The sequence below is a fragment of the Electrona antarctica genome (assembly GCF_951216825.1).
Source record: "Electrona antarctica genome assembly, chromosome: 2".
Classification (NCBI taxonomy): domain Eukaryota; kingdom Metazoa; phylum Chordata; class Actinopteri; order Myctophiformes; family Myctophidae; genus Electrona; species Electrona antarctica.
In genome coordinates, this window is record NC_136807.1 from 58084363 (window position 1) to 58093734 (window position 9372).

A 9372-nucleotide genomic window follows, 5' to 3' on the forward strand; every position below is an offset into this window, starting at 1 on the left:
TCTGTCTGGAGCCAAAAGCCAGCGTCCGTAGTGTGTAGACAGCTGGACTGTGGCTCTGCCGTTGCAACGGAGTGGAGTATTAGATCCACAGCGGAAGCTGTGTGGAGAACTACCCCCACCTGTACTGGGTCTGAGTCTTCCCTCAGAGAGTGCAGAACGGTGGACTGGTCTGGATCACCTTCCCCTTCCATGATCTGCTCGGATAAGGACTTCAACAATAAAAGTAATCTGTCTGTCTGTCTGTCTGTCTGTCTGTCTGTCTGTCTGTCTGTCTGTCTGTCTGTCTGTCTGTCTGTCTGTCTGTCTGTCTGTCGGTCTCTCGGTCGTGTGTGTGTGTGTGTCCGTGCACGTGTGTAAGATATAAATATCATCTGTTCTGTATATGTCTTCAATGAATGATGAGGGTCTCTCTCTCTCTCTCTCTCTCCCTCTCTCCAGAGTCTGTGAGGTTGGTGAATGGGACTAGTATGTGTTCAGGTCGAGTGGAGGTGAAGTCTACTCAGTCGTGGGTCTCGGTGTGTGAAGGTGACTTCAACCGGCTGGATGCAGAGGTGGTCTGTAGGCAGCTTGGCTGTGGGACTCCTTCAGTCCTCCAGGGGGCGCTCTACGGAGAAGCTAAGGCTCCGATGTGGACCAAAGAGTTCCGGTGTAAAGACAGCCATAAGTTGGACTGTGGAACCTCAGGCTCAGCGAGGAACACCTGCCCACCTGACATGGCTGTTGGACTCACCTGCTCAGTTAAAAGACAAACGACACTAACACTCGTTCAAAGTGTTTATTAATTTTATTTAACCAATTAACCCTGAAAGAATATATATCCAAATTGTCGTGCCGCATTTTTACGATTTTTCCTGTACGTGCCCGTCGGCTGCTGGCCTACTTGAGAACGATGCAACTTGGGAACCTAATAATACCCGTTGTCAACTTGTCATAGCACCCGTTTTAACTGTCTGTCTGTGTCCCACATGGAGATCTCTGTATCTGTCTGTCTGTGTCCCACATGGAGATCTCTGTATCTGTCTGTCTGTGTCCCACATGGAGATCTCTGTATCTGTCTGTCTGTGTCCCACATGGAGATCTCTGTATCTGTCTGTCTGTGTCCCACATGGAGATCTCTGTATCTGTCTGTCTGTCTGTGTCCCACATGGAGATCTCTGTATCTGTCTGTCTGTGTCCCACATGGAGATCTCTGTATCTGTCTGTCTGTGTCCCACATGGAGATCTCTGTATCTGTCTGTCTGTGTCCCACTTGGAGATCTATGTATCTGCCTGTGTCTGAAGAGTCCTGACTGACTGTTAAAAGTGGACTGGTTAAGTAGGCTAATCAATTGTCAGGTGTGGGGTTGCCATGGCAATCAATTGGCTGAGGCAGAGGCTGGAAATTGCACAGGTGAGGGGACTTTGGCTGATTAGGCACTGGCACGTCTGGCAGACCCTGAGCAAAGCCTTTTGTGGTGGTTCTGGAGAACCGTGGGTCCGACCGACTCGAGGCAGGGCACTGCACTCCCTGCAGGGGTGTGGAACGCGTGTGTCGAATATGAAGTCGGTGGGGCGAACGGTTCTCGAGTTACGTGCATTACAACCGTACACGCACGCACGGACGCACGCACACACGCATAGACGTGGCGCATGTATAGTCGGATTATACTTACACATGGCTCATTAAGGAAAGTGTTTTGTCTCCTATTGTCTGTGCAGAGCCTGACGATGTCAGGTTGGTGGGAGGAACCCGTCGCTGCGCTGGTACCTTGGAGATGAAATACCAGGGAGAGTGGAGACATGTGGATAATTACTACTGGGACCTGAAGGAAGCATCCGTAGTGTGTAGACAGCTGGGCTGTGGCTCCGCCGTTTCAACAAAGAGGTTCTTTGATGACTCTCAACCTGTATGGAATCTTATATCTTTCTGTGATGGATCTGAATATTCACTGAGGGAGTGTGCAACAAAAATGGATACTTATACCCTCTTCAGCGTGCAGGTGATCTGTTCAGGTAACAAACAATTTTGCTATATCGAGTTCCACACTCACTCCAGAGGGCCACTGTAGTTCCACACTCACTCCAGAGGGACACTGTAGTTCCACACTCACTCCAGAGGGCCACTGTAGCTCCACACTCACTCCAGAGGGCCACTGTAGTTCCACACTCACTCCAGAGGGCCACTGTAGTTCCACACCCACTCCAGAGGGCCACTGTAGTTCCACACTCACCCCAGAGGGCCACTGTAGTTCCACACTCACTCCAGAGGGCCACTGTAGTTCCACACTCACTCCAGAGGGCCACTGTAGTTCCACACTCACTCCAGAGGGCCACTGTAGTTCCACACTCACTCCAGAGGGCCACTGTAGTTCCACACTCACCCCAGAGGGCCACTGTAGTTCCACACTCACTCCAGAGGGCCACTGTAGTTCCACACTCACTCCAGAGGGCCACTGTAGTTCCACACTCACTCCAGAGGGCCACTGTAGTTCCACACTCACTCCAGAGAGCCACTATATTTCCACACTCACTCCAGAGGGCCACTATAGTTCCACACTCACTCCAGAGGGCCACTATAGTTCCACACTCACTCCAGAGGGCCACTATAGTTCCACACTCACTCCAGAGGGCCACTGTAGTTCCACACTCACTCCAGAGGGCCACTATAGTTCCACACTCACTCCAGAGGGCCACATTGCATATTACTGTCGTAGCAAAAATTGCCAATCTACAAGCTCAAAACGGGTCGCACTGCGACGCGTTTTTAGCTCATAGATCAACTATTTTTTGCTATATTTGAATTGAAATCCAGATTTTTCATTTTTTGCTATTTTTGAATTGGAATCCTGATTAAAAAATGCCACTGATGTGTTCTTCCAGAAAGGAGCTGATAAGCAACAATAATGTTTATTAGGCTGTTTTTTGTGTGTTTTTGAGTGGTGCAAACCACTCCAACAACCAGCTTTGTTTGTATCCGTGTTTGTGTGTACCTGTACGTGGGGCCCAAAAGAATGAGCATGGTTACTATGGTCACTGACATTACATCAGACCACAGCTGATCAGGCTATATAAGACCTTGCCCCACTTAGTTCACACGGGTGTGATTTCTTTTACACCTGCAGGTGTTTGAGGGTTCCAACGTCATGGAGACAAGGTCCCCAGGAAGCTCCTCCCACCTCAACAACCACGCCCAGCCAGCTGTCAATCACTCTGCCAACTTCCCTGTTTCCTGCAACACAATAAAGTACATTTTCCTCCTGATTTGTCGCTCTGAAAAAAAGCCATTTTAAATATGAAAATCTTGGGAATATTGTGTTGCTTGCAGAGATTAAAATTGGGTGCATTTTGCATCCCAAAACGGAGTTTATAGTTAAGGGACGCAATAAAACAACGACCCCTGCATGCACTACTGTACTAAAAAAAAAAGCGATATTTTGCTAGCTTTAGTTATAATAATCATTTCTTCTTCTGTTTTCTACATGAATATAACCACATTATAACCATATGAAATGAAATGGGAGTTAAATGCTGCAATTTGTAAAATAAATTGCAAAATATGACTTCTAACGTGGTTGAAGTGGAACTCATCAAATGTCCCTGGGACTCATCTAAAAGCCCATGATCCTGCATCCCGGAACTCATTACATTGAAAACCTATTTACTGGGCTTGTGACGATCGGATCCAATATTTAGTTCAGACAGTGACCATTGGGGCCAATTAAAGGATGGCTCAGAAGCTGTTTTCACGTTCACTCTCCCATTGGAACGAGTAGAATACAAACCTGCTTGGCGGCATCTGCCCACTTCACACAGATACTGGAAGTAAACTGGAGATGGCATGTCTTGGTATTTCCGTCTTGGCTACAGGTGTGTTGATCGAATCAATGTTTTAACCTTAACGTCTCCTTTGAGAGCGACTTCCTCACTGTAACCTGAGCAAAACATCAGTTAACTGAAAGTGACATGGATTCAGAAATGTTATGACATGTCATATCGAATCAAGCTTTTTGTTCTTTTTTTTTTTTTGCTGTCATGTCATTCATAGTAAGAGAAATCTATGAAAATCTGGGAACTAAATCGTTACCAAGAAATTTCTTCACCAATGTGTTTCTAAAGGTGTCTAATAACATGTACTAAAAGTTTGAAATTCAACTCCCGTGGCCACACAAACGTGATGAGGTCAGCACATTTGGTCAACTGGATATGGCCTAATTTAGCCCAAGGAGTGTTTTTTGTGCAAAACTAATGCTTGGAATGGATTCAGAATCATGAAATCACCCTAGTTTCATATGTCACATGCTACTTAAAGAATGATGAAATTTGGACTTTTTTGCCTTATATAGGATGTTATGGGTATGGTCACATATTATGCTAATAACTCAATTTTCCCACGGGAGTTGAATTTCAAACTTTTAGTACATGTTATTAGACACCTTTAGAAACACATTGGTGAAGAAATTTCTTGGTAACGATTTAGTTCCCAGATTGGTCAAATACCTGATAAAATGCCCTTACTATCAACGTAATCAGAGCTGTAAGGAATACATTGCATTTACATTGCATATATTGCATTAGCCTCATAGCATAATTGCCTAAGTCATTGGCAAAAGCTATACTATACATCTTTGGCTAAAGGCTATACTGTGAAACTTTTTCAATAAAGCAAAAGTTCAATTTGATATAATGATTGACTGGCAACACCCACTACATGAATTTCACCCCCGAAAGCCTTTTCTAAATACGTTAAAATATGTTTTCAATTGCACTGTATATCAGTCACTGTATATGATGTCATCTGCCGGGGGGGGGGGCGGAGCTCGCTGGAGCTCTTAATTGATCCATAATGCGTACTTTTGGTACTTTAGGTAGCCTATATATTTGAAGTAAGTATTGAATTCTGGACTTTTACTTGTAACAGACTTTTACTTTTACATATTATTTCTACATTGCAGTATTGATACTTTCTGAAATCACAACTGTCCAATTGTGCATGTTTTGCGTAATTTCCGTTTTTTTAGACAGCTGGTGGATGGAAAAGAAGCTCCACCCACACGCCACTGGGGAAAGCTTTTCCGGGAATCTGGCCAACGCGGCGTGGGTGGAGCTTCATTTCCATCCAACAGCTGTCTAGAAAAATGGAAATGACGCAAAACACAGCTTCTTCTGTCCGCGCATGGAATCTAAAGTGTGCCCACAGCCATATCGCTCCATCATGACTATAGGCAGGCTTCAACTGGCGTCATGTGATCATAGGTCATTATGTGATCATAGTAGATCATGTGATCATAGTAGATCATGTTTCAAGTTGACTGCTAGATGTGTTTGTGCTCAACTTCATGTTCATTACAGAACCCCCTGCACTATGGAAACCTTGTGTTTGTCTTAATGTGCTAATACATTGTATTGGATAGTTCATAAGCCCTTAAGCCCTTTCCTTGCTGTCCCATGCTGCCACAGACCACCATTTGATGAGATTTAGTGATTTAGTGTCAATGCAATACCCGGAGTGTTGTCAGAACAGGACAGCTCCATATATGGGCAACATATATGTGGCGCTTCTGGACAACCATGGGTCCGACCGACTCGACACTGGGCAATGCACTCCCTGTGGGGGTGTGGAACGCGTGTGTTGAACTTGAAGTCGGTGGGGTGAACGGTTCTCGAGTTACATGCACTACAACCGTACATACAGACAAAGACGTGTACGTAAATACATTTGGACAGAGGCCTGTAACTCTTGGTCATTCATAGCAGGAGGGATGAAGGACGTATTTGCAGGGAACTTGGGGACACAGGTGAGTCTTAACCGGCCACACATGTCTCCTAACCGGCAACGCATGTCAAGAGCCACGGCTGAGTCTTAACCAGCCACGAATGTGTTGTACTGTTAGTACGTCGGACCAACATATGCGCCCCGGTGCAGGTAGGGCATTAGAACAGAGTCTAGGCATATGTAGAGTTGAATCACTCCAGATGTTTGCCTGGATGACAACCCGTTCAAAAAGTCCTTTCCAGTGGATGGGAGCAGATGTAGGATCTCTTCTCCAGGACCTGCTGGGCGATCTTTTTGATGTTGCCGTCGTTGTTCTCTGGCGAATGCTTTTGCAGCTGAGTCATCAGGTAATTGTTCTTGAAGAAGACCTCAGTGCAAAATGTATTTGTGAGCAGAACCTCGTGGTCGTGGTGTCTCAGTCCGACGCTGATAGAACGCGTCGCCCTGGACAGCACGGCGGTCATGGCGTACAGGTTGATGACAACGTCCGCTACTCTCTTCAGAACCAGCTGCTCGTCCACGACGGTCTTTCCATATCGATACAGCAGGCTCTCCGCGGTCGAGGCAAAAAAGGCCACGTTGGCTTCAAACTTCTTCGCACTGTCCGCCAAGCTGGGATGCACCACTCCATCTTTCCCTGTCAGACCCAGATCCACACCTCCCACAGAGTCCTTCAGTCTCTTCCCCAGCATGCCCAGAGCAACACTTATATTCCCTTTCTTCAATTCCTTGATTTTCTCTGTCAGGATCTTGCCGGCGTACTGCATGCCGGTCAGAGCAATGTACATCCTCAGGACTACATTGGTCCCTTCGAAGATGAGCAGAATGTGACAGTCTCTCAGGTAGCGCTCGTACGGATAGTCCTTGGTATAACCCAGCCCACCGAGGATCTGCAGAGCCTCGCTGGCACAGATCCACCCTGCCTCTGAGCTGAACACCTTGACCACGGCAGCCTCTAGAGAGCAGTCTGTAACACCTGGTCTGTCCATCATCCCTGCTGTCAGGTACGCCATGCTCTCCATCACAAAGGCTTTCATGGCCATCACTGCAAACTTCTCCTGAATCATACCAAATTCGCTGAGCTTTTTGTTGAACTGCTTTCTAGTTCCAGCATACTCTGCTGTCAGTTTGATGAGTTTTTTGATCATCCCTGCCCCAGCGCTGCCCATACTAAACCTTCCCAAGTTCAGGATGTTCATGGCAACCTTGAACCCACCACCAACTTCCCCTATGACGTTCTCCACTGGTACAGGCACATTTTCAAACGTTACTTCACAAGTGTTGGATCCTCGGATTCCCAGTTTGTCCTCAGGCTTGCCGCTGATGACGCCACCAAACGCCCGCTCCACGATGAAGGCAGACATCTTTCTCCACGCCGTCCTTGTCAACCACCTTGGTCCTTGCAAACACTGTCATTACGTCTGCTAATCCTCCGTTGGAAATCCAAATCTTAGAACCGTAGTGAGTAATGAGTCCCGTCTTCTGACAGAGGGGCGCGGGTCTGAATAGAGGCTGCATCACTTCCACTCCCAGGTTCAGTCAAACAGAAAGCTGCTACATGCTACATGCTGCTACATGCTCTCCCAGGTTCAGTCAAACAGAAAGCTGCTACATGCTACATGCTGCTACATGCTGCTACATGCTACATGCTGCTATATGCTGCTACATGCTCTCCCAGGTTCAGTCAAACAGAAAGCTGCTACATGATACATGCTGATACATGCTGCTACATGCTGCTACATGCTCTCCCAGGTTCAGTCAAACAGTAAGCTGCTACATGCTACATGCTGCTACATGCTCTCCCAGGTTCAGTCAAACAGAAAGCTGCTACATGCTACATGCTGCTACATGCTCTCCCAGGTTCAGTCAAACAGAAAGCTGCTACATGCTCTCCCAGGTTCAGTCAAACAGAAAGCTGCTACATGCTCTCCCGAGGCCAGTTTGGGCAGATACTTCTGTTTCTGTTCCTCACGCCCAGCTATCAGAATACCCTTCAGGCCGATGGCTTGATGAGCAGCCAGGGTGACCGCAATGGATCCATCCAATGACGTGATCTCTCCTAACCGTGCGTACATGGTGTTGGAAAGTCCAAGACCTCCGTACTCCTCAGGGACCTGGATACCAAACAGGCCCAGCTCTTTCAAACCCTCCAGGGTCTCTGGAGGAATCTCAGCTTCGTGGTCGATCCTCCTTGAGTCGACCTCCTCGTTGAAGAACCTTTCCACTGGTGCAGCAAGCTGGTTGATCTCCTCCAACTCTTCATTTGAAATTTCTGGATAAGGAAAGACCTCTGCCAATGTTTTGACATTTTTAGACGCAACGATAATTCTGTTCATATTCAACATGGTTCTGACCTGATACAGCTGACTGCCCTAACACCTCCACCTGATACAGCTGACTGCCTAGCACCTCCACCTGATACAGCTGACTGCCTAGCACCTCCACCCCTAGCACCTCCACCTGATACAGCTGACTGCCTAACACCTCCACCTGATACAGCTGACTGCCTAGCACCTCCACCTGATACAGCTGACTGCCTAGCACCTCCACCTGATACAGCTGACTGCCTAGCACACCTCCACCCCTAGCACCTCCACCTGATACAGCTGACTGCCTAACACCTCCACCTGATACAGCTGACTGCCTAGCACCTCCACCTGATACAGCTGACTGCCTAACACCTCCACCTGATACAGCTGACTGCCTAGCACCTCCACCTGATACAGCTGACTGCCTAACACCTCCACCTGATACAGCTGACTGCCTAACACCTCCACCTGATACAGCTGACTGCCTAACACCTCCACTGGACTTGCAATGAATGTGGTTGGCTTAGAGACCCATTTATGGTCATGGGCTGATGCCTTAGAGACCCATTTATGGTCATGGGCTGATGCCTTAGAGACCCATTTATGGTCATGGGCTGATGCCTTAGAGACAGGCGTCATAGACCGACTCATTCAAATGTCACCAAAGGGGGGGGGGGGGGGGGGGGGGTATAAAAAAATCATGTGAGGGGCGCTCTTATCATCATACATTGTCATGCATCATCTCATACTGGCCAATCAGAATGCCTGTTGCCTGTGATTGGTTAGCTGATTTGCTTATTTACATACAACGTGAATTTTCCCTTCATTGTCAATGGCGTTTAATGTTTTAATGTTTAATTTACGTCATATTTAGCGGAATTTTGGCCTAATTTAAAGCTGTTTATCGAAGGCGCTAACGTCCCTTAGAAAATCTAAAACAATCTGTGCAAAATGTGGGAATTGTTAAAGGGACACTACTAGGCAAGTCTGTGTGTGTGTGTGTGTGTGTGTGTGTGTGTGTGTGTGTGTGTGTGTGTGTGTGTGTGTGTGTGTGTGTGTGTGTACAAACACACTCCCCCTCCACAGGTAGCAGTCATTGATGCTTTACTTGATTAGATAGAGCACTAATGAGCACAGAACAAGATACACCCTATTTAGAGCCATATTTTGGAGGAAAGGAAATTGAGTTGACATGTTTTTTTTATTATTACATTGTTTTTATTGGTTTTTCCAACACACAACAATACATACATACATACATACATACATACATACATACATACATACATACATACATACATACATAGCTCC

General features: G+C 46.8%; 1 pseudogene across 1 annotated transcript; it reads right to left on the reverse strand.

Annotated features, from left to right (window-relative positions):
- Positions 1-5976: 5976 nt before the first annotated feature.
- Positions 5977-7900, reverse strand: LOC306938454 (complex I assembly factor ACAD9, mitochondrial-like; annotated as a pseudogene). The gene is made up of 2 exons: positions 7662-7900; positions 5977-7303 (listed from the first exon to the last, which is right to left on the reverse strand). The product of its transcript is annotated as a complex I assembly factor ACAD9, mitochondrial-like (transcript).
- Between the last annotated feature and the right edge of the window lie 1472 nt (positions 7901-9372).